Here is a 24,291-nt window from a genome sequence, read left to right as displayed (position 1 = left end):
GAGAGCTGGAGGTCAAAGGGCGGCCTGGGTTATCCCCAGAAATACTCTAAATCTGCCATGACAGATGAATCAGTGGGTAATCAGTGCCTCAAGGTCATAGGCCATGAAGTGTGACTACAAAACTCTTGACTGGAAAACGATTAGTTTGACCAAACGTCCACCTTAGATATTAAAAAGAATCATCAATAAAACCTGATTGAGTCATGCCAGTTACCAGTGATCATTAGAGTGAATGCATTACAAAAAAAAAAGAAAAGAAAAAGAAATGTGCAGCTCTTACCATTACCCCCCTAAAGAGGTGACATTCTCGTCGCTTCTTAGCTGTAAATCCATTCAGAGGTCAGAAAGGTCAGCCAAAAATGATGAGCTTGGATTGATGGTGATTAATCTGCAGCCCTTCCTTCTGGCAGTACAGAACTAATGGTCTGTTTAGACTCTTCGTGATCTGTGATGTGCGAACCGCTACATCTGCCTGCAGGAAAATGCTTGGTCCTCCTTCTCCTGACAGAGGGCGTTATTGCTAACTGACACAAAATGAGATTTAGGCGTCAAGACTGAAATTGTCAGGCTGGTGGGAAAGGATGTTGGACCCACGGAAAATGACCCTCTGGTCCTTTTCTACCCTTCAGGACTCCTTTCAAAAGTGCCCACCCAGAAAGACCTTTCTTGTGCTGCCCACCTCAAGATATCCCAGACTCCCTTTTACCAAAGCCCTGTTTTCTTTTCAGCAGGGTTCTGGAAGACAGAACACCTTCTCGTTTATTGGTTTCTTGTGTCTAGCATCACTGATGTATAAACTCCTCAGGAATTATATTGGGTTGAATGGTGCCCCCTCCCCCCAAAAAAAGATATAATCAGATCCTCAGCCCCAAAACCCACCCTTGCTATCTTATTTGAGGAACACAATGTCTTTGCAGAGGTGATGATGTTAAGGACCTGGAAATGAGAGTTGCATCCCAGGTGAGCTGGGTGAACTAACAGCTGTGGCAAGTGTTCACTGAAAGAAACGCAGAGAGGTGAGACACAGCAAATGGCAGAGTGTTGCCCAGAGGGCTGAGACAGGGATGATGGGGCCACCAGCCAAGGAGATACTTTTTTTAAAAAAAACTATTTATTCCCTTTTGTTGCCCTTGTTGTTGTTTTTATTGTTGTGGTTATTATTGTTGTTACTGATATTGTTGTTGTTGGATAGGGCAGAGAGAAATGGAAAGAGGAGGGGAAGACAGAGAAGGGGAGAGAAAGACAGACACCTGCAGGTCTGCTTCACCACTTGTGTGCGCTTTGTGCCACATGCGCTTAACCTGCTGTGCTACCGCCCGACTCCCAGAGCTACTTTTTAAAAAATATTTATATTTATTCCCTTTTATTGCCCTTGTTGTTTGTTGTTGTGGCTATTATTGTTGTTGTTATTGATGTTGTCATTGTTGGATAGGACAGAGAGAAATGGAGAGAGGAGGAGAAGACAGAGAGGGGGAGAGAAAGACAGACACCTGCAGACCTGCTTCACCGCCTGTGAAGCGACCCCCCCTGCAGGTGGGGAGCCGGGGGCTCGAACCGGGATCCTTACGCCGATCCTGCACTACCGCCCAACTCCCCAAGGAGCTACTTTTTCTCCATACACTTAGCAAGAAAGTAACATTTGAGTTCTTTTCCAAAAATTAAACCAAAGGAGATTGTAGCTCCCTCTTCTACTAGGTTCATTGTAAATTCATTTTGGTTGTCCGTGGAGCTCCGCTCCCTGGCTCCCCAGAACTGAGTGTGTGGCCTTAGGATCTGAGGTGGCCAGCCATTTCCATCACCGGCTCTCTGTGTATGTGCCAAGTTTAGTTTCCGTGCAAGCCCAGCATAAGATGCTTTGCTGAAGCTGGATTCTGATGGCTGAAGTCACCTTTCCTCGTCTCACAGACACACCGTTTCTCGCCATCTTGGGTCACCTCCCAAGAAGTAGGCCAGGCACAAGACCCCCACCTGGCTTTTCTTTCCTCCCCTAACCCAGAAGAATTGGCATGCTACCCCACAAGTGTGTGTTCCTCGATTCCTTTCCTATCTTCTGTCAACTCTCCTGCCTAAAATATTCCTTCACTGGGATTCAAAAAAAGAAAGAGAGAGGGAGTTGGGCAGTAGCACAGCAGGTTAAGTGCAGACGGATTAAGCGCAGGTGGCGCAAAGCACAAGGACCGGCGGAAGGATCCCGGTTCGAGCCCCCGGCTCCCCACCTGCAGGGGAGTCGTTTCACAGGCGGTGAAGCAGGTCTGCAGGTGTCTGTCTTTCTCTCCCCCTCTCTGTCTTCCCCTCCTCTCTCCATTTCTGTCCTATCCAACAACAACATCAATAGCAACAACAATAACTACAACAATAAAAAAAAAAAAGAAAGAAAAGAGACAGAGAGAGCAGAGAGAGAGAAGTGGGGAGACCTGTGTCAACTTTAACTTGGTCCTGGATCATAAACAACCTCTGAAGCAAAGAAACACAAAAGCCCATGAACCTTCAAGCAAAAGGTGGCTGAAATTTCAGAATAAAAATTTAAAAAGTGATAACCTCAGTAAATCGTCTTACCTCATGGTTGGCCGCTCATGCTACAGATAAAACAGGCCCAAATCTGCTAACACTCTTTCATGGGTAAGTCAGATGGAAAACAATGCCATGCAAATCAGCACTAGCTCACGGGCCAAAGCCTTGCAAGAATTTAATCTGCAGGGAAACCCCAGGGCCAATGAACCAGGAAAATATGTACCCCTATATTAGCCCTCTGTTGCAGCCCCCTACGTTCAGACCCTCTCTCGTTCTAAGGCCCATGCCCCCATCATGGGGACTAAGAAAGATGCAAGAAATCCTCAAAATAAGTATGTCCTAGTAATCCTTTGATTATTAGAGAATCCTGGGTGTGAATCTTCTCTCTGTCTTCCCCCCCCTCTCTCCCTCTCTCCCTCCCTCCCTCTGAATACTCCCTTTAAGTTCCATTTCTGTTTTTTGCATTCAGGAAAAAGTGTTTATGTGTAGGAGAGAGAGAGAAAAAGAGAGAGAGAAACATTTGTTCATTTCAGGGTTGCACAGCTGGAGAATGAAAAGAACCAAAATTATGGCATTTAATTGGGTCAATACCACACCTTTAGAAAGTAACATGTGATTTTTGTTTTCTCAGTGTGCTAAGTTGGTCTGAGTCTTATAGCTAAATAACTGCTGACCTGAAGTCATGTTTGAAACAGTCAAACAGCATGTGTAATTCTTGTTTTGTAGAAGCAATCAAAGGAGCGTGAGAGGCTCTGAGGAAGGTGTTTTATGCTGCTTATGAAAAATACTAAGTTGCAAAAAAAAAAAGGAAGATTAAAAAAAAAAAGAAAGACAGAAAAAGACTGAGTTGCACAGAGTCCAGAATTCATCAGAGCAATTCTCAGGCCATCATCAGAGGATTAAGTGCTTTACTTGTGAAGATTCTATGACTACAACCCAGGGCTTCTCAACCTCAGTACCACTGAAATTTTTGGACCAGATCATTTCTGTTGTTGTTGTACGTTATTAGTATCCCTTAGCTCTTGCTCGCTCTCTCTCACACACACACACCAGGTATTAGCACAAAATACATATATATCACCAAATGTCCCTAACTAGAGGCAGAGGTGAAATGACTTCTAGTTGAAAACATACAGGGGACCGTCACCTGCGGCTCTGGGACTCTGGCGATGTGAGTCATTGCTTCACAACAGGTTAAAGAGACCTTTGGTCCACGGCTAACACTTCGTGTTTCCTAAAGTATGTTGTGTTAACCATGTGGCATCCAGTGCTGTGTGAAGAGTTGAAGAAATGGCCGCTGCAGGAAGGACCTGGCTACTGATCTTCTCAGAGCCTTTACAGTCTTTTACATAATGGAGCTCTGCCCAGAAGGCTTGCAGGTTTTATGTCTTCCTTAACTGACTGTCAAGAAATCAGTAGTGTCTGTAGCTTGCATTCTCAGATCTGGGCCCAGGACTAGAATCTAGAAAACTTAGCTCAGCAAGCAGGTATCTGCTACTTCCCAAACTTGACTCTGAGAAATCTCTTACATGGGAGGATGGGGGGGCATTCTTTCATTCTTTTTCAGGGTACCCAGCCTACCCACATCTTTGACCATGAGCCTAGTGGTAATTGGGAAGGTACAGAAGAGAGTCTCTTAGAGGGCACACCTCTAATTCCTGAAATGCCCCTCCTAGCTTGCTAGAATAAGAATCTAACTCATTCTGCCAAGTCAGCCAACATCAACGAGGTTTAAGCAAAACTGACAATACTGCGTGCTTTGATAAAGCTTGTGATAAACAAGACAGCTCTGGGGTTATGAGGACCTAGCATTGCTCATTTGATGGCCTATTTCTGAGTCAGTTAGGCAGGTCACTTTACTCCTAAGCCCTCAACTTCAGATAGCTAATGTTTTCTGTGATACAGCTTGCCAAGTGCCTGAAAGGTGTCTACAGGGAGGGTCTCCCTGCCTGCACTCAGCTTTCTGGCTATAGTTATGGACCTGCAGCTCCCTCTTTCTGGGGAGGAACCTGGGATAGTCAGAATGGAGTCCTGATCCAGAACTTCCGAGGAAAAAGTCCAAGGCCAGTACACAGTCCTTCAAACAAAAGGTGTATAGACTATAGACGGGTCATGAGCAGCCGGAGGCCACTAGACCAGATTCACGTCACTGAGCTTTGACTGGCCTGGAACTAGCTCCCGTCAGCCTCCTCGCCTGTAAGGCAGAGCTAACTGTGGACTTGATGTTGTAACAGGTGTTGAGTCAGTGAGTGGCAAGTACCTTGTCCTGGGAGGAGTTGACACAGAGTCCAGCTCCTAATGTATGGGTTATTTTGTTTTAAGGTTTTTCTTTCTTCCTTTTTTCCTTCCTTCCTTCCTGTCGGGTAGTATGCCAGCTCCCCCGGCTTAAAGCTTCTGTCTCTATTCCTGCTTAACTAAGCACTGGCATGCCTGCAGGGCACTGGTTTGATCCCACTTAAAGCTGCGGTCTGTTTACATAAACCACTGTTAACTAAGCGCCACCCTCCCTCCAGGGCACTGGTTTAATCCCCACTGGTTCTCGACTTCTTTTTGCTCCGCCCCCTCTCCTAGTACACCCTGAGCTCCACCAGTCTTTCTTCGCTTCACCCTCTCTACGTCACATCCTGTTTCCACCCTACTTGGCGAGTATATATAAGGACAGGATTGTGATTAGAGATGGCTTAGATTGCGCTGCTGTGTTCCACATGAATAAAGAGACACTGCTTCCCGGCTCAGCCATGAGTCCCTGGCCGTCTGTCTCTTGCCCTTAAAGCTAGCCCGGCACCTACCTTCCTTCCTTCCTTCCTTCCTTCCTTCCTTCCTCCTCCTTTCTTCTTTTCTTCCTCTTTCTTTCTTTCTTTCTTTCTTTTTCTTTCTCTCTTCTTAGAAACACAGACAGACTAGCTCTGCATATGTTGGTACTGGAGAGGGAGCCTGGGACCCGCGGAGCCTCGGGCTTGCATGTCTGCTACACTGCACTAGTGTGTGGGTCAAGGAGAGCATACAGAGGGGGCAAAGATCTGCCTGAGCAGCCATGTGTTGCTTGTCAGTGAGCTTTCCTGTCTCTGTGGGAGCCAGTTTCACTGGCCAGTCCTATTCATTTACCTCTAAGTAGACCGTCCAGTTTCAGAATCAAGTTGTAAGCAAGGCGATGTGCTTTCGGAAGCTCCAACAGAGATAGACTATCCAGTCTGATTCACATGTTCAAGAGATATTTACTAGGGGTCCAGTGGTGACTCACCTGGTAAAGTGCTCATGTTACAGTGTTCAAGAACCCAGGTTTAAGGTCCTGATCTCGGCCCCCAAGGGGAAGCTTCATGAGCAGTGGAACAGTACTACAGGTGTCTCTCTTTCCATCTGTCTCCCTCTCCAACTTCTCTCTCTCTCTCTGTCACCTTCTATCAAAAAGAAAGAAAGGGAGGGAGAGAGAAAGAAAGGGAGAGAGAGAGAGAGAGAAAGACCCTTTCCCCTGGTCTTCACATTAACGTTTTAGAATCTAATGGAGCAGGAAAATTGTTGAAGCATCTTGGAATTCATTTTATAGGGTATCTACTGTGTGCTTATCACTTTGCCAAGTATTGAGAAGGAAACAAGAGAAATCCAAAGCAGCCCTTGCCCTTGAGAACCTTGGTGCTAATTGTGAAGAGAACACATGGCTCTGAAGTCTTCTGCTTGGGCTCTTCGCTCTTCTGAGGCTATGCAGAGAAGACCCTGAACGGAGTTCCCAACAGAGAGGATTTTTCCTGAGTGTGTGGCAACCCCACCCCCATCCCTTCTCACTTTTCATAATCTTGCACACAGATTACTCAGGCTCCACGAACCTTCACAGCTCATTTATCCCAACCCACACTGATGGGGGACAGGGAGCCCCATACCTTTTCCAACCTGGCACAGCACCTCTAAGAATTTCTCAAGTAGACGACCTCACCAGTGTGTCCCTTTGCAGAGCCCTGCCCCACTAGGGAAAGATAGAGAAGCAGGCTGGGGGGATGGATCCACCTGCCAACACCTATGTCCAGTGGAGAAGCAATTACAGGAGCCAGAACTTCCACCTTCTGCTCCCCAAAAATAATTTTAGTTCATACCCGCAGAGAGGGGGGTAAATATTAGGGGAAGATGACCAGAGGGCTCTGAACTCCAGTTCTATCAGAACCCCAGAGGAAGAAGAGGAAAAAAAGGAAGAATATTCAAAAGTAGAAATAGGTATAGGTGTGACATTGGAAGGAAGAGAGGCATGACCATAGGGGAAAAAAGGGCAGATAGACAGATGATTGATAGGTAGAAAGATAATAGTCAACCCATATCTGGGACCTTGGGAGAACTACTGCACTTTCTAATGAACGGGATGGGGACACAGAACTCTGGTGGTGGGAACAGTGTGGAGTTATACCCCTGTTGTCTTATAATTTTTTAAATCAATATTAAATCAGTAATAAAATAAAAAATGCTGGGGGCCAGGCGGTAATGCAGTGGGTTAAGTGCACATGGCGCGAAACACAAGGAATGACATAAGGATCCCAATTCAAGCCGCCACCCCACCTGCAGGGAGTCGCTTCACAAGCGGAGAAGCAGATTTGCAGGTGTCTTTCTCTCCTCCTTTATGTCTTCCCTTCCTCTCTCCATTTCTCTCTGTCCTATCCAATAGCAATAACAATAATAACAACAATAACCATAATAACAACAAGGGCAACAAGAATGGGAAAAAATGGCCTCCAGGAGAAGTGAACTCATGGAGTGCAGGCACCAAGCCCCAGCAATAACCCTAGAGGCAAAAAAAAAAAAAAAAACCCTCTTAGGAATGAATAGCATCATAAAATGATTACGAGGAGTCCAGTGGTAGCTCAGCAGGTTAAGCACAGGTGGCACAAAGCACAAGGACCAGCATAAGGATCCTGGTTTGAGCCCCCATCTCCCCATCTGCAGGGGAGTCGCTTCACAAGTGGTGAAGCAGGTCTGCAGGTGTCTCTCTCTCCCCCTCTCTGTCTTCCCCTCGTCTCTCCATTTCTTTCTGTCCTATTCAACAACAATGATCACAATAATAACTACAATAATAAATGATACATGCCAAATGCAGACCATCTAGTGTCAAGCAAAAGTGGAAAGGGGAAAAAAAAAAAAAACAACAAACTCTATGCTTGTATTGCTTGGAGTGGATAAGGACAAGTGAAATTGTAAGTATGATAGGTATGAGTAGGTATGAGGAAGACATATTTTGATGGAATGCAGAAACAGAGACCTGGCTAAGGATCCAGAGACCAATGCAGACTTCCAAGGAAAGCAGGCTCAAGCTGGTGGGCAGATAAGGATTTAGATGGCAGGGGGGAAGATCAAAGAGTGGCCCCAACAGGAGAAAAAAACCACCTTCTAATCCCCTACCATGATGACCCTTATGATTGGAATAATGGGACATTGTAAAGCCACTGTTACCCACCAGATCTTTCTGCAGTAATGGAAGTGTTCTAAGTTGCCATCTAAAGCCAATAGTCACTTCTAGCTACTAAACAAATGAAATGTGGCAAAGGAACCAAAGATTTAATGGTATTGAGGTTTAATTAGTTGGTTTGGGTTTTTGTTTTGTTTTGTTTTGTTTTTGCCTCCAGGGTTATTGCTAGGGCTCCGGTGCCTGCACTACTAATTCATTGCTACTGGAGGCGCGCGTGTGTATGTGTGTGTGTGTGTGTGTGGCTGCTCTGGATAGATCAGAGAGAAATTGAGAGAGGAGAGAAGGCAGAGAGAGGGAGAGAAACATAGACACCTGCAGACCTGCTTCACCGCTTGCAAAGTGACACCCCCCCCCACAGGTGGGGCTCGAACCAGGAGCCTTAAGCCGGTCCTTGTGCTTCGCACTATATACGCTTGACCCAGTGCGATACCGCCAGGCCCCCAGGTTTAATTAGTTTAAACATAACTAGCTACATCTGAGTAGTTGCTTTAGCACTGACCCCTACAACCCTTATAAGGAAAGCTAAAGAAGTTTGCTTGCTTGCTTGTTTGTTTGTTTCAGTGCACTACTTTCTTCTTGCTGATGGTGCTGCTGGGGACTGAACCTGACACCTCAGAGTCTCGGGCAAGAAAGTCTAATTTTAGAGTAACCACTGACCCAGGAACCTCTTTGAACAGCAACAGAGAGACAGTGACCGTTTCTGGGCAGGAGACGGACGAGGTTAGGTTTGCATTTTGAAACAGTTATTTGTAGGTCAGTGGAGTGGTTCACTCACGCAGCGCTCTGCTTTGATCTCGCACAGATTCGAGCTCAGCCCCCCACTACCTTGAGGGGAGCTTGGGTCCAGTGGTCTCTTTCACTCTCTCTCACACTCTCTCTCTCTCTGTTTCTCTGTCTAAAACAGGGGTAGCAGGAGAGAGAGCAAGAGGAAGAGAAGGAGAAGGGGAGGAGAGAAAGGATGGGGGAGAAAGAACGAGAGAAAGAATCGTCTTGGTTACAGATACGGAAACTGAGTAAGGGGCCCGGCGGTAGCACACTGGGTTAAGCCACATAGTGCTAAGTGCAGACAGACCCGTGCAAGAATCTTGGTTCGAGCCCCCGGCCCCCCACCTGCAGGGAGGTCACTTCGCAAGCCGTGAGGCAGGTGTACAGGTGTTCTGACCTGAGCTCACCTCAGCCTAAAAAAAAAAAAAAAAAGAAAAGAAAGAAAAGAAAAGAAAAATAACCTATCCCAAATAGCAAAGCTATCCACATCAAACCCCTGGCATTTTTTTTTAAAGAAACTTTATTTCTTTATTTATTTATTGGATAGAGACAGAATATGAGAGGGAAAGGAGAACGAAAGAGATACAGAGAACAGGACCCGCAGCACTACTTCACCATTTGTGAAGTTCGCCCCTGCAGGTGGGGATGGGGGACTTGAACCCAGGTCCTTGCGCATGGTGATATACTTTGTGCACCACCGCCTGGTCCTTATCCATGCTGTTTTCCCCCCTTTTTCTTTTTGTTATTAGTAGTTTAGTGGTGATTTTTTTTTAATATTTTATTTATTTATTAATGAGAAATGAGGAGAGAGAGAAGGAACCAGACATCACTCAGGTACATGTGCTGCCGGGGATTGAACTCAGAACCTCATGCTTGAGAGTCCAGTGCTTTATCCACTGTGCCACCTCCCGGACCACAGTTTAATGATGATTAACTAGATTGTAAGATAACAGGGCTACAATTCCACATGGCTCCCACCACCAGAGTTCCTCATCCCATCCACTTCATTGGAAGCTTTCCTATTCTTTATCCCTCTGGGAACATGGGCCAAAATTCTTTATAGGGTGCAGAAGATGGAAGATGGAGCTTCTGTCATTGCTTCTCCATTGGACCTGGGTGTTGGCAGGTGGATCCCTAACCCCAGCCTGTCTCTGTCTTTCCCGAGTGGGGCAGGGGTCTGGGGAGAAGAGGTTCCAGGACACATGGGTGAGGGCGTCTGCCCCTTCGAATTGTTTTTTTTTTTTTTTAATGCTGCCTTATTTGTGGTGGAATGGAAGGGAGTTCTTTAGGTTCTTTGCAGACAGGATGAAGGATGTTGAGAAGAGGAGATAATGCTGGTTGTCTGGATGAACCTAGATGGCGTTGCAAGCGTTTTCTTGTAAAAGAGAAGACAGAAAAAGCCTCAGTTAACACAGAGGCAGGGATTATAGTGATGCAACCACAACCCAAGAATTCCTGGAGCCCTATCTCCACCAAAGCCAGAAGAAACAGCAAGGAAGGCTGCTTCCCAGACCCTTCCCAGAGAGTGCCAGCTCTCTCTCTCTCTCTCTCTCTCACACACACACACACACACACACACACACACACACACACACTCCCTTGATTCTGGTCTTCCTGTCTCCAGGAAGCTAAGAGCATGTGTTTCTGTTGGTTTAGGCCAGTTGGTTTGTGGTCATTTGTTGTTGGCAACTATAGTCCGCTCTCCTTCTTGGCCCAGTCTCTCGCCACAGGAAAACATCACAGCCCACAAGTGATCAGAGGGAGAGCACAAGACCCCAGCCCCTCTGCTTCAGTGCAGGAGGACAGTTACATCCTAGACACTCCTGAAATCTTCAGACTCTCTCAAGAGCACCCTCCCAGAGACCATCTTCCTAGCCTCTCCTAAACCTGACGCTGACCTTGGCTTCGGAGAGACCCTGACTCAAGATAAGGACCCTCCCGCGGGCAGTCACCACAGACGAAGCTGAGTTTGGAGGAATGAGTGCGGCTTAGGTTTAAGACAGGTTGAATCTAGTTGCTTTAAAAACAGGGGCTACAAGGGGCCGGGCAGTAGCGCAGTGGGATAAACACACATGGCACCAAGCTCAAGGACTGGTGTAAGGATACCAGTTCGAGCACCAGGTGACCCCTCCTGCAGAGGTGAGGGTCACTGCACAAGCGGTGAAGCAGGTCTGCAGGTGTCTGTCTTTCTCTCTCCCCTCTGTCTTCCCATCCTCTCTCAATTTCTCTCTGTCCTACCCAACAACAGCAGTAGTAACAATAACAACAATGGCAGCAAAATGGGAAAAATGGCCTCCAGGAGCAGTGGATTTGCACTGCAGGCACTGAGCCCCAGCGATAACGCTGGAGGCATAAATAAATAAATAAATAAATATTAAAGAATTAAAAAAAACAGTATCTACAAATTCAGCTGGACCTCTGATGTTTTGCTTTCTTTGGTTTGGTTTTGTTTAAATAGAACTGTACTAACTGTAGGGGCCAGATGGTGGTGCACCTGGTTAAGTGCACACACTACAGTGCACAAGGACCCTGGTTCAAGCCTCTGGTCCCCACCTGCAGGGGGAGAACTTTGTAAGTGGTGAAGCAGGGCTGCAGGTGCCTCTCTGCCTCTCTCCCTCTCTGTCTCCCCTCTTCCCTGTCAATTTCTCTCTGTCTCTATCCAATAATAAATAAATAAACATGTTTTTAAAATAGAATTGTAAGGTCCGGGTGGTGGTGCACCTGGTTAAGCGTACACCTTATAATGCACAAGGACCTGAGTTCAAGCCCCCGGTTCCCACCTGCAGGGGGAAAGCTTTGCAAGTGGTGAAGCAGGGCTGCAGGCTGCAGGCATCTCTCTGTCTCTCTCCCTCTCTATCTCCCCCTTCCCTCTCGATTTCTGGCTGTCTCTATTCAATAAATAAATAAAGATATCAAAAAAAAACTTTAGAAAAAAAGAACTGTACTATATCACAGCCTCTGTGGCCAGGAGATAGCTCACCTAATAGGGCGGGTGCCTTACCAAGCAGGAGAACCCCAGTGCCACGTAAGAACCCCATAGCACCAAGGGTAGTGAAGTGAAGCTGTGATGCATATGCCTTTCTGTCTGTCTGTGTCTCTCTGTCCCACCGCCTCTGTTATTTCTTAAGAATGAAAAAGTCAACGCTAGAAGTGGTAGAATACACATGGGCATTGTTGTTTGTTTGTTTACTTTGGGTCATCCAAGTAGCCTTTCAAACAGCAATGGTAGAGTTGCTTCTCTGAGCTAGAGAGAGTGTTTGGTCAGAAAAAGCTAAAATATTCCTAACTCATCCTTTGTAGAAACAAGTCACTAGAGGGAAAGAGGCTGTCCTCATAGCAAAAAGGGCTAGAGGCATGAGTTTGGTGACGCCCCTGCAGTCCGGTGGCCATGAACACTGGGTGTGGACTCAGTGGTCGGAGAGAGGCTGGAGGGAGAGAGACAGAGAAGCAGCTCTGGATCCTTAGGGAGCCTCACAGCTCTGTGGGTCCAGGAAGCCTGAAGGGGAAGCTGAGACCAGGAGGCCTGAGGTGCAGGAGTAGAACTCAGAGTTCCTGAAAATGTGAGCCAGAGAAACATATTCCATCCTGTCTGCTTTTTTCTTCTTCGTTCTTTTATTTTTTTTTCCACTGGCTTAATACTGGTTTACAATATGATAGCATTTTAGAGTATTCTTCCAAGTGTGTGTGTGTGTGTGTGTGTGTGTGTGTGTGTGTGTGTGTGTGTTCATTTGTTGTCCTTTCCTTTCTGTGTTAGGACTTTGAAGGTTGTCCTTTTCTTTTAAAACGATCCACCCAGAGAAATGCAGTCTTCTCCAGGACTTTCAAAACTGATTTTGCATGAAGTCCTTTGGCACTGAATTTGACCCCGTGTGACTGAAGACACAGAGAGGGAGCCTCCAGAGACCTGCCTTGGTTCTGAATGGTCACTGACTTTTCTGCCGTTCACTGGCTCTAACCCTTGTGCGCTGTGGCCCCAGTCCCACTGAATTCCCTTACGAATGAAATTTTCTTTGTCAGCATACAGAGAGGAGAGGGAAGGGAGGAGAGGACCGAAGAGGGGACAAGTGGAGGGGAGGGGTGGGAAGGGGAGGGGAGAAGGGAAGAGGTAGGCAAGGGGAAGGGAGAAGGAGGGAAGGGGAGGGGGAGGGGAGAAGGACAAAGTAAGGGGAGAAGTTCTGCTTATTTTTCTACAGATTTTATTTTTAGGAAAGTGTTCCCAGGGTGGGCAGACCAAGCTAGCAAAATAAATTTCCCAGAACAAGTTCAGACATGGGAGATGTGTGGGGGTGTGAGAGAATGGAAGAGAAAGATGAATCTCAGTTGTAGGACTGGAAAAGCTGTGAAGAGGAAGTTCCACAGGCATTTGGCACCAAAGTCTGGAAAGGATTTCTAGAGAGGAAAATAGGGGAGCAAAAGAGATAAAGAGAGAGAAAGAGAAAGAGAAAGAAGGAAAGAAAGAAAGAAAGAAAGAAAGAAAGAAAGGGGAGAGGGAGGGAGGGAGGGAAGGAAGGAAGGAAGGAAGGGAGAAAGAAAGAAAGAAAGAAAGAAAGAAAGAAAGAAAGAAAGAGATGGCCTTTGAGAGCAGTGGATTCCTAGTGCCAACACCAAGCCCCAGCAATAACCTAGTTGGAAATTTAAAAAGAAAAAAAAATTAAAAAGATAAAGAAGGGGGCAGGCTATAGTGCAGCGGGCTAAGCGCACATGGCACAAAACACAAGGACCCGTGTAAGGAGCCCCCGGCTCCCCACCTAAGGGGGTCGCTTCACTAGCGGTGAAGCAGGTCTGCAGGTGTCTGTCTTTCTCTTCCCTCTCTGTCTTCCCCTCCTCTCTCTCTATTTCTCTCTGTCCTATCCAACAACTACAACAATGACAACAACAATAATAACCACAACAAAGATAAAGCAACAAGGGCAACAAAAGGGAAAAAATGGCCTCCAGGAACAGTGGATTTGTGGTGCAGGCACCGAGCCCCAGTAATAACCTTGGAGGAAAAAAAAAGAAAGAAAGAGAGAAGGTCAGGCTGCGGTGCACCTGGTTGAGTGCCCACGTTACAGTGCACAAGGACCCGGGTTCAAAGCCCCTGGACCCCACCTGCAGAGGGAAAGCTTCATGACTGGTGGAGCAGGGCTGCAGGTGTCTCTATTTCCTTCTTTATCTCTCCCTCCCACGCAATTTCTCTCTGTCTCTCTCTCCAATAAAAAATAAATAAATCTAACTCGGAGGGGCCAGGAAGGGGGGCTCAGCAGCCAAGTACACACCTCAGGCTTGATCCCTCCTAAAACGAGGGAGCAACATTCTGATCCAACTGTCTGTCTACCTATCTATCTAACTTTCTCTCTCTCACTAAAAAAAAAAGAAAAAAGAAAGAAAAATTCTCTTAATGATTCAGAGGGGCAAAGAATCAGCATCTGATCACTCTATGGCTGGGTAAGCTTACAACAACCCAGCTGCTTCTTAGTGTTGGAGAGCAAAGGCAGGCTTTCCCCAGCTTCTCAGTTCAGCAGCCAGTGGGGGCTATGATCCTGTGTTGTCTGCATGCCGGGTGCCATGGCTATTTTTAAAGGGCCCAGCCCCCATCCACAGGGTACCTGGAAATGTAATAGAGGTGTCTTCTTTCTGTTTCTTCCAGAAAAAGGAGACACAGGAAATTCCAAGGAAGTTAAAGCCATAATCATGACTAGGGGTGGGGGTGTGTGTGTGTGTGTGTGTGTGTGTGTGTGTGTGTGTGTGTGTGTGTGTTCGATGTTCAACTTGTAGGTAAAGGTGTCCTTCCAACCTTTCAAGCCTTCCCAGTCTTCTCCTGGGATCTTGTGAGTCAGAGCAGTACTGCTCTTCCTGAATGCTCCTGGCTCATGGGAACCACACCCAATGACTCTGTTCTGGGGATCCCACAAGGGACAGGGGCACAGGCTGGCCCCCTCCGCATGCTCTCAGCGCCTCACATCCCAGGAGGAAAGTGAGCATCCAGGCTTCTAGTTGGCCTCTTGAAAGCAGCCAAAGGTCCTTCCTGCTGCAGACTCAGCTCTTGCTTATGCCAGCAGACCCCTCCACCACCACCAGCAGCTCCTGTGACCCAAGTCCAGACCTGCCTGAGCCTAAAGTCTTTGTCCATAACTTGATGACTGCTTAATTACACACCGAGAGGCACAGACAAGATGCAACGGGGTTCTGAGGTCCCTCGGATGATGCCCAGCCATGCAGACGTGCCAAGGCTGCGTCTCCTGGGTGACAAAGATGCCATTCCTTGGCTTATGGATGGCCCGAGGAATTTTGCTCTGTCTGGCAAAGCTGGTTGTTTCTAGTTGCCTGCTACAACTGCATTTAAAAACTGCCATCTGCCTAGTTTATATGTGGTACATGATTATTATAAATAGCAACCATTCTTGGATTCCTACTCCCTGTTTGGAATGGAGTAAAACCTACCTTTAATTCTTTTTTGTCCCCTCGGGGCATGGTAGTTGCTTTGCATAACCTTTAATTCTTTTTTGTTTTGTTTTGTTTATTTTTTTTTCATATTATCTTTTTTTATTTATTGAATCGAGACAGTCAGAAAGTGAAAGGGAAGAGGTGATGTGGGGGGTACGGGCCGTGACACAGTTGGTTGAGCACACATGTTACAACGCACAAGGACTAAGGTTGGAGCCCCCGGCCCCCACCTGCAGTGAGGAAGCTTTGTGAGTGGTGAAGCAGGGCTGCAAGTGTCTCTCTGTCTCTTCCCTATCACCCTTCCCTCTAGATTTCTGGCTGTCTCTACCCAATAAATAAATAAAGATAATAATTAAAATATAAATACATTTTTTAAAAAAGAGGGAGAGAGAGACAGACACCTGCAGCCCTGCTTCACCACTTACAAAGTTCTCCACCTGCAGGTGGGGACCAGGGGCTTGAACCTGGGTCCTTGAGCGCTGTAACATGTGTGCTCAACCAGGTGTGCCACCACCCAGCCCTTAATTCTTTATTTAAAGGAAAAAGAAAGAGACCAGAGATCATAGCATTTATAATGCCACGTGTGGTGGTGGTGATGGTGTGTGTGGGTGTGAAGCTTCCCTTCTGTGGGTGGGGGACAGGGGCTCAAACCTGGGTCCTTGTACCTGGTAACATAAATGTTTAAGCAGGTGTACCACCACCACCAGTCCTGGGGCTGTCTTCTTTATTGGGCACAATCCAGGAACTGTCCCTGGTGTAGCCAGGAGTATTTGAGATTGTCCTTGAAGAAATCCTATAGGTGCAGACTAATGTTTTGGAGACACTCCAAGGGAAAAAAAAAACCAATTCAAAGTGATTTAGAAAAAAAAAAAAGTAATTTAGACTGAAAGTTAATAGGGGACTGAATAATGAAGAGCACTACAAAGGAAATCTACAATGTCAGCGTGCATATTCAATGAGATGAGTCCAGTCGTTTTTGTATTTCCCTGGGAAAGAGCAGGTCCTAACAGCTGTGGGTGGGAAATGGACCCATAAAGTAGGTAGGTGGCAGGAGACTGTCCATCCGTCTGTCTGTGATGTGTAGGAGCTGTGTTGATGATGATGTTTCCACAAACAAAGGGTGCAACATTTCAAGAGTAGAATTAACATCCCATTTTAAATTCATTCATTCATTCATTCATTCATTCATTCATTCATTCATTCGAGACTCAACCAGAGCATCACTCTGGCGTACTTGATGCTGGTTGAACTTGGGACCTAATGCTTACAAGTGAATTGCTCTACCCCCTGAACCCCAATTCACTTTTTCCCGCCTTTATTTTTTTCTTTCTTTTTTTCTTTCTTCCTTTCTTTCTCTCCCACTTTCTTTTTTGCCAGAGCACTGCTCAGCTCTGGTGTGTGGTGGTTGAACCTCAGAGCCAGGCGCAGACTGTTTGAACATCTGTTTGCATAACCATTCTGCTACCTCCTGCACCCTGTGCAATCTGCATCTTTTAGAGGGTGAATGACAGAAACTCAGCCCACGCCTGCTAGAGAAAGGGCACCTTGAGTGCCAGCCTCTGCTTCCTCTGCTTCCTCTGCTTCCTCTCCTCAGCCATCTTCCAGTTGTTTCCACCCTCCATGGCAACATGGCGGATTGTGTGGCCACCGGCAGCTTCTCATTACTGTGACTCTAATGAGAATCCCAGACAAAGAACAGTTCTTCCTTCAGCGGGCCCTGAAAACCTTTCAAACACGCCCACATGAGCACAGCTTAGGCCATGTGACCAAGCTGGCTGCTGAATCCAACAGTGAGGTCAGAGGGACGGGCGTTGCTGGTCAGAAGGTGTGGGCCACAGTCCACCCAGGCACAGGGAGATCTGCTGCATCAGGTCAGGGAAGAATGCGGTGAATGACAAGATTTAAGGCTAAAAAAAGTTAAGATAGACAGAGAGAGAGAGAGGAGAGAGGGAGAGAGAGAGAGAGAGGAGAGAGGGAGAGAGAGAGAGAGAGAGAGAGGTGTTAGCTTGGGAGATAAACAGAGGAGGGAGAGAGGTAAATGCAAGATCAGATTTTTTGGTTTTGCCTCCAGGGTTATTGCTGGGGCTCAGTGCCTGCACTACTAATCTGCTAGTCCCCGTTCAGGCGCCACTATGCCAGGCTAGCTTCACAGGTAGGAGACAGATGACCAGGGACTCATGGCTGAGCTGGGAAGCAGCATCTCTTTATTCATGTGGAACACAGCGCAGTCTAAGCCATCTCTAATCACAATCCTATCCTTATATATACTCGCCAAGTAGGGTGGAAATAGGATGTGACATAGAGAGGGTGGAGCGAAAAAGACTCGTGGAGATCAGGGTGTGACTAGGAGATGGGGCGGAGCAAAAAGACATCCTGAACCAGTGGGGATTAAACCAATGCCCTGCAGGCAGGGTGGCACTTAGTTAACAGTGGTTATGTAAGTAGAATACAGTGTTCAGCAGGGGGAACCAATGAAACAGAAGGGGTTTTAGAAGCAGAATTAGAAGCATACCAACACCAATCCACTGCTCCTGGAGGCTATTTTTCCCCTTTTGTTGCCCTTGTTGTTTATTGTTGTTGTTGTTGTTGCTGTCTTTGTTGTTGGATAGGACAGAAAGAAATGGAGAGAGGAAGGGAAAACAGAGAGGGGGAGAGAAAGACAGACACCTGCAGACCTGTTTCACCGCCTGTAAAGTGACTCCCCTGCAGGTGGGGAGCCGGGGGCTCAAACTGGGATCCTCACGCTGGTCCTTGCACTTCACACCATGTGCACTTAACCCATCTGACCCCAAAGATCAGTTTATGTTAGTCACCTAATTGCAGAATTAGATGAAAATGAAATATGTTCATGATTACAGGTCTCAAGACCTGTCAGCATTGACATATTGGAATGACTGCACAGAGAGCAAATATGTTTGTGTTCACACCTACATATGTACATCGTGCTTTTAACTTTGACTTTGCTCCATAAACAGATGAAAATTGGACGCACTTGAGTCACCACATAAGAATCATCTCTCGAGTCTCCATATCACAGAAATCTGCATTCTCTCCATTTGATAGTTATATACAACACTATATCAAGTTTTTTTTTCCTGGTATAGTTATACAAATAATTCTCTAGGAGATGCTATAAGGTTATAGAAATTAAACTGCCGGGGAGCCGGGTGGTAACGCAGCGGGTTAAGCGCACATGGCACAAAGCTCAAGGACCAGCGTAAAGATCCCAGATTGAACCCCTGGCTCCCCACCTGCAGGGGAGTCGCTTCACAGGGGTGAAGCAGGTCTGCAGGTGTCTGTCTTTCTCTCCCCTTCTCTGTCTTCCCCTCCTCTCTCCATTTCTCTCTGTCCTATCCAACAATGACGACATCAATAACTACAACAATAAAAAAGAAAGAAAAAAAAACAAGGGCAACAAAAGAGAATAAATAAATAAATATTTTTTAAAAAGAAAGAAATTAAACTGCTATGCCAAAGGGTAATCTCACTGTAGATTTTGAAATGGAAAATTGCCCTTAGGAAGATGTGCCAATTACAACTGTCATTATTAAAAATGCAAGAAGCACAAGAATGATGCTATTTGAGGCGTCTTTCTAGAACACTTTAAGGTTTCCATTTCAGAAGGATTTGTCACTGTGAGATTCATGCAGTTGACTACACAAACTGGGTTAAAGAAACTCTTGGGCGGGGGATAGACAGCATAACGGCTATGCAAACTAACTGCCATGCCTGAGGCTCCGACGTCCCAAGTTCAATCCCCTACACCACCATACGCCAGAGCTCTGGTAGAAATAAATTAAGGAAGGAAGGAAGGAAGGAAGGAAGGGAGGAAGGAAGGAAGGGAGAGAGGAAGTCTCAAAAGAGCAATACAATGGAATGAGCCTTTTTTGTTTGTTTTCATTTTATTTGACAGGACAGAGAAAAATTGAGAGGGGAGAGGGAGATAGAGAAGGAAAAAGAGACACCTGCTTCACCACTTATGAAGCATCCCCACTGCAGGTGGGAAGCAGGGGGCTCGAACCCGGGTCCTTGGCGCATGATACTTAGTGTACTTAACTGGGCGCACCACCGCCTGGCTCCCAGTGAGTCTTTACCAGCTGTTATGGTGTTTTATAAGACACCACAACACATTGCACTGGAGCATGACTAGAGAGAACATGAAAAGAATAGAGAACCCGAGAAATCAAAATGGAAATTCATTGAATAGTAAATGTGATCTTTCCAGTCAGTGAGTGTGAAAAAAAAAAAAAAAAAGGATTGTTTTCATGAATGACTCAGTGAGCTGGCTAGCCAACCAGAGGGAAGGGCACCCAGACCTAAAACATGTCGCTGGATGAATTCTAGATGCCTCGGATGCTTAAACGGGAAAAAGTGAAAGCACAAAATACTAGAGGAAGTCAGGAGGCCGTCTGGTATCCTTGCCATTGCTGAGTGAAACTGGCTTTAACTCTAGCACACTGGACTACAGCACTGTAGTCAGAGCGTGAATAACAGGATTGGCTGTTTATCCCGGGAGGAGATGATAGGAGACAGGTGGTTGGTTGTCGGTCATCGGACGTTTTGCAAACAAACTGTCATGCCTGAGACTCCGAAGTCCCGAGTTCTATCCTCTGCACCACAATAAGCTAGACCTGACCATTGCTTTGGTTGAAAGAAAGAAAGAGAGAGAGAGAGAGAGAGAGAGAGGGAGAAAGAAAGTCTCAAAAGAGCAGTAAAATGGAATGACTTTTTTTTTTCATTTTATTTGACAGGAAAGAGAGAAATTGAGAGGGGAGAGGGAGATAGAGAAGGAGAAAGAGGCAACTGCTTCACCACTTGTGAAGCAGTTGAGAGAAGCTTAGGTGTTGTGGTGTCTCTCTCTCTCTCTCTCTCTCTCTCTCTCTCTCTCTCTCCCCCCACCTGGAAAAAAAACTGTAAGCCCAGATCAGTGAAGCCCAGGTGGCAAAATAAATATATAAATAATATATTTTATATGTGATCCATACCTCTTGCTTTCAATCTCTCTCTCTCTCCCTCTCTCTTTCTAAGAGTGAGGGAGAGAGAGAAAGACACCAGGTGGTGCACCTGGTTAAGCACACACATTACAGGGCACAAAGACCCAGGTTCAAGCCCCTGGTCCCCACCTGCAAGGAGAAAGCTTCATGAGTGCTGAAGCAGGTGTCTGTCTCTTTCCCTCTCTAGCTCTCTGTCTCTATCCAATAATAAATAAAAATGTAATTTAAAAGAACTTTATAAAAAGAGAGACATAAACTGAGGAATAGGCAGATACAGGCAGACACAGAGATATTTCCTACTGTCAGATGTCTGGTGTCCACTTTTCCCCCTTAAGTCCAGCCAATGGGGGTGGAAGGATGGGGAGGCACAGTCAAGCTCTCTGCTCAGCACTTTACACTCGTGAGCACATAATCAGAAGCACAGCACAGACCAGCGTCTTGCTGCAAAACCAGCTCTCCTTTCAGGGAGGAAAAAGTCCTGATTTGTACCATTAGGCAAGGTGCATGTGTTTTAAAAGGGGGCAGGGGGGAGCAAGGAAGTGATTATTCAGCAGATCAAAAACTTCCCTCACAGGCATGAGAGCCTGGTGTCCCATGTGCCAAAACAGTGCTCTGGGCTCTACATAAATAAAATTCGAAACAGTAGGAAGGAGACCTTAGTCCCCTGCCCTCTCTTTCACACCGGCACCCCCAGTTGTGGCCTTGGGGTCCAGGAAGAGCAAAACAACAAACCAGAGAGCCGTGTATACCAACACACACACACACACACACACACACACACACACACACACACACACACACACACACAATCTCACCCATTTAAAGAGCTATTTGTCCAAGTCAAGGTTGCAACGTTTGTTTTTTGATTTGGTTGCTGCAAGCCTAGATTGTTGGTGTAGCTGGAAGCCATCTGTAATCAGCCGCACTAGAGAAGGCCCCACCTCCTCCCCACCCCCTCTGCCCAGGCTCTGGGGCTGAGTCAGAATCTTTGTTTCTCGGTCTCCAACTTAATCTTCTGTACTGTTCTGGGAGACTAACTTAGCTCAGAACTTTCTAATCTTTCCACCAGACTCCCAGGAGAGTTCAACCATCACATAGTTTAACCTTCAAGTAGCCTTGGGAATGGTTATGGGTTTAAATGAAAAGAAATGTTAATCAAGTAAGGAAAAAACAGGAGAGAGGTCTGCAGACCTGATCAGCAATCCCACTTTCCCTGAGTTTTTATAAGATGTTGGGTCTGAAGCAGCTGGACCTTTGCCACTATAATTAGACCTTCCAATCGTTCAATCCCACTCAGTCCCAAGCAGGAAGGCTGCCTGAGGCTTGCTCTCCTGGGAGAGAAGTCCTGCCAACTTTCCCTCCATGAGTCGGAGCTGTGACCTCAAGGAGCAACGTTAATGTTTAGCCTCATGCTTTCTATTCACACAAGACAGAGTGACAGCAAACAGCGGAGGCTCCAAACCCGGATCCATCAGTTCCACCTTGGATCAGAGTTCATATTCAACTTGTTATTCGGTGCTTTTTCAAAATTCCCCACTGGGGGTCAATGTAGGAAAAAACACCATCTCCTGAGGGTCGACCCCCCCCTCCCCAGAAGTTATGTACAGTTGGAAGTAACCAAGAAATGTTTGCTTTGAAAATGCGGGTTTCCTTTTTGAAATGATTGTGTATTCCTATGGTCTATTTGTATTTTAATTTAAAAGTAATTTTTGAAACTATTTACCAAGGGGAAAAAATGGAACACTCTAATGCCACCATATTTGTTTTGTGATTCTCACCACCGACCTCAGAAGTATAGCACCTGAAAACTACAGATGAAAAGGAACTCGAAACCCTTCTCCCGAGTCCCACCTACCCCACGATCAGCTTTACCTGGCCGTCCACATAGCTTTCCAATTAGGTGGCCACCTATCTTCTTTCTGTGTGTGTGTGTAGCTTTTTTTTTTTTTTTGCTATTTTTTAATTGATTTAATAATGATCGACAAAACCATAGGATAAGAGAGGTACAATTACACACAATTCCCATCATCAGTTCCATGTCCCATCCTCTCCACTGGGGATTTCCTTACTCTTTTATCCCTCGGGGAGTACCAGGATCATTATGGCGTGTAAAAAAAAAAAAGGTAAAAGTTCTGACTTCTGTCATTGCTTCTCTGCTGGACATGGGTGTTGGCAGGTGGATCCACACCCCCAGCCTGTTTCTGTCTTTCCCTAGTGGGGTAGAGGTCTGGGGAGGGGAGGCTCCAGGACACACTGGTGAGGTCCTCTGCCCGGAGAAGTCAGGTTGGCGGCATGGTAGCATCTACAACTTGGTGGCTGAAAAGCATTAAGATATAAAGCAGAACAAATAGTTTAGTAATCAGGAACCTAAAGGTAAGAATAGAGCAGATGAGATTTAGGGTATTTATGTTGGAGGAAGCTAGGAAGTCTATTTCAGGTATATTCCAAGGGATCCATGACTTTACTAATTTTTGCCTGAGCTCAACAGCTAACATGCAAGTGGGCTAAAGGTATTGTCTGGGGAGATGGTGTACCTATTTTAGCTGTCCCCTGATGCCCAGATGCACCCATCCCTTGCCTGCCTCCCCTAGAGCTCTTCTTGTCCCAGACTCAGGAGTCTCTCTGCATCTCTCCTTCAGTGACAACATGACTTATTCAGTAGGGTCTGGTTGAAGCTTATCTTCCATGGAAGTCTGCCTCTATTTACTTCACCAGTCTCTAAAATGTTAAGGTTTCTTCAGTCTAAGCTACATGCCTACCAGTTGACTTGCTATTCTGCCTTCTACTTTTCTCTGATTCTTTCATAGCCATATCCCCTTAAACTAGGCTTGCAACCTCCATATGATCATCACAGTGTTTCTATTCTTCCTCTTAATGTCAATGAATTGATTTGATAGAGACAGAGAGAAATTGAGAGGAAAGGGGGAAATAGAGAGGGAGAGAGGGGTAGCGTACCTGGTTGAGCACACGCATTATAATGCGTAAGGACCTGGGTTCGAGCCCCTGGTCCCCACCTGTAAGGAGAAAACTTTGAGTGGTAAAGTAGGGCTGCAGGTGTGTCTTTGTCTCTCTCTCTCTCTCTCTCTCTCTCTCTCTGTTACCCCCTTCCCTTTTGATTTCCGGGCCTTCTCTATCCAATAAATTAAAAAAAAAACTTATTTTTTAATTTGATAAATTTATTATAATAAAAAAAATCTTAAAAGAGAGAGAGGGAGGGAGGAAGAATTATACACCCATAGCCCTGCTTCACCACTTGTGAAGCTTCTAGCCTGCAGACTGGGGGCCAGGGGCTTGAACCTGGGTCCTTACACATACATAGGGACTTACACACTCTGCTAGGTATGACATAGACTGGTCCCTTTCACTTTTCTTTTTATCTTGGCCGAAAAGGCTCTTGAACAAGACAGTCAAGGTGGTAAATTGACTCTTCTGATATGGCCTTATGCCTCCACCCTTCATTTCTTCTCACCAATTTTACCTTCCCTCCTCCCATCTCCTAATTCCTTTTTTTTTTTTAATTTATTTATTGAACAGGACAGAGAGAAATTGAAAGTGGAGGGGAGCTAGAGAGAGAAAGAGAAAGAGAAACACTTGCAGACCTGCTTCACAGCTCGTGAAATGTCCCCCCTGCTGGTGGGGAGCCAGGGCTCAAACCTGGGTCCTTGCACTTATAATATGTGTGCTTAACCAAGTGAGCCACCGCCCAGCTCCCTATGCCACCCCCACCCCCTGCCCCCTTCATCTCCTAATTCCTTAGGCCAGAGAATATTAGGAAGATTTAAGATGCAGGCTGTGTTGTCGTTTGTACTGAAGCATTTGTGTGACTATGCATGGTACTGGGTCACTGCCCATTCCTCTCACTAGACTGTGAGCTCTCTGAGGCCAGGGAAGATGTGTATGGCTTGTTTACCACTGCCCCCACACACACACACACCCAGAGGTTTCCTAAGCATGAAGCCTGATATATGTATGAGGAGTAAGGGCTGGGGAGACAGCATAATGGCTGTGCAAATAGATTTCCTGCCTGAGGCTCTCAGCTCCCAGGTTCAGTCCCCAGCACCACCATAAGCCTGAGCTGAGCAGTGCTCTGGTCTCTCTCTCTGTCTATTTCTTTCCCTCTGGATCTCCATTAAAAATAAATAAATGTTAGTG

The 24,291-nt window shown here is 46.2% G+C and overlaps 1 protein-coding gene across 2 annotated transcripts in view; it reads left to right on the top strand.

The window, feature by feature from the left end:
• FAM20A (FAM20A golgi associated secretory pathway pseudokinase) overlaps positions 1 to 24,291 on the top strand; it is a 58,678-nt gene that overhangs the window by 17,213 nt on the left and 17,174 nt on the right. The window lies entirely within an intron of this gene.

Source organism: Erinaceus europaeus, chromosome 12, assembly GCF_950295315.1.
Source record: "Erinaceus europaeus chromosome 12, mEriEur2.1, whole genome shotgun sequence".
NCBI lineage: Eukaryota > Metazoa > Chordata > Mammalia > Eulipotyphla > Erinaceidae > Erinaceus > Erinaceus europaeus.
The sequence above is the reverse complement of the archived record's forward strand: the minus strand, read 5'-3'. Positions and strand labels throughout refer to the sequence as shown.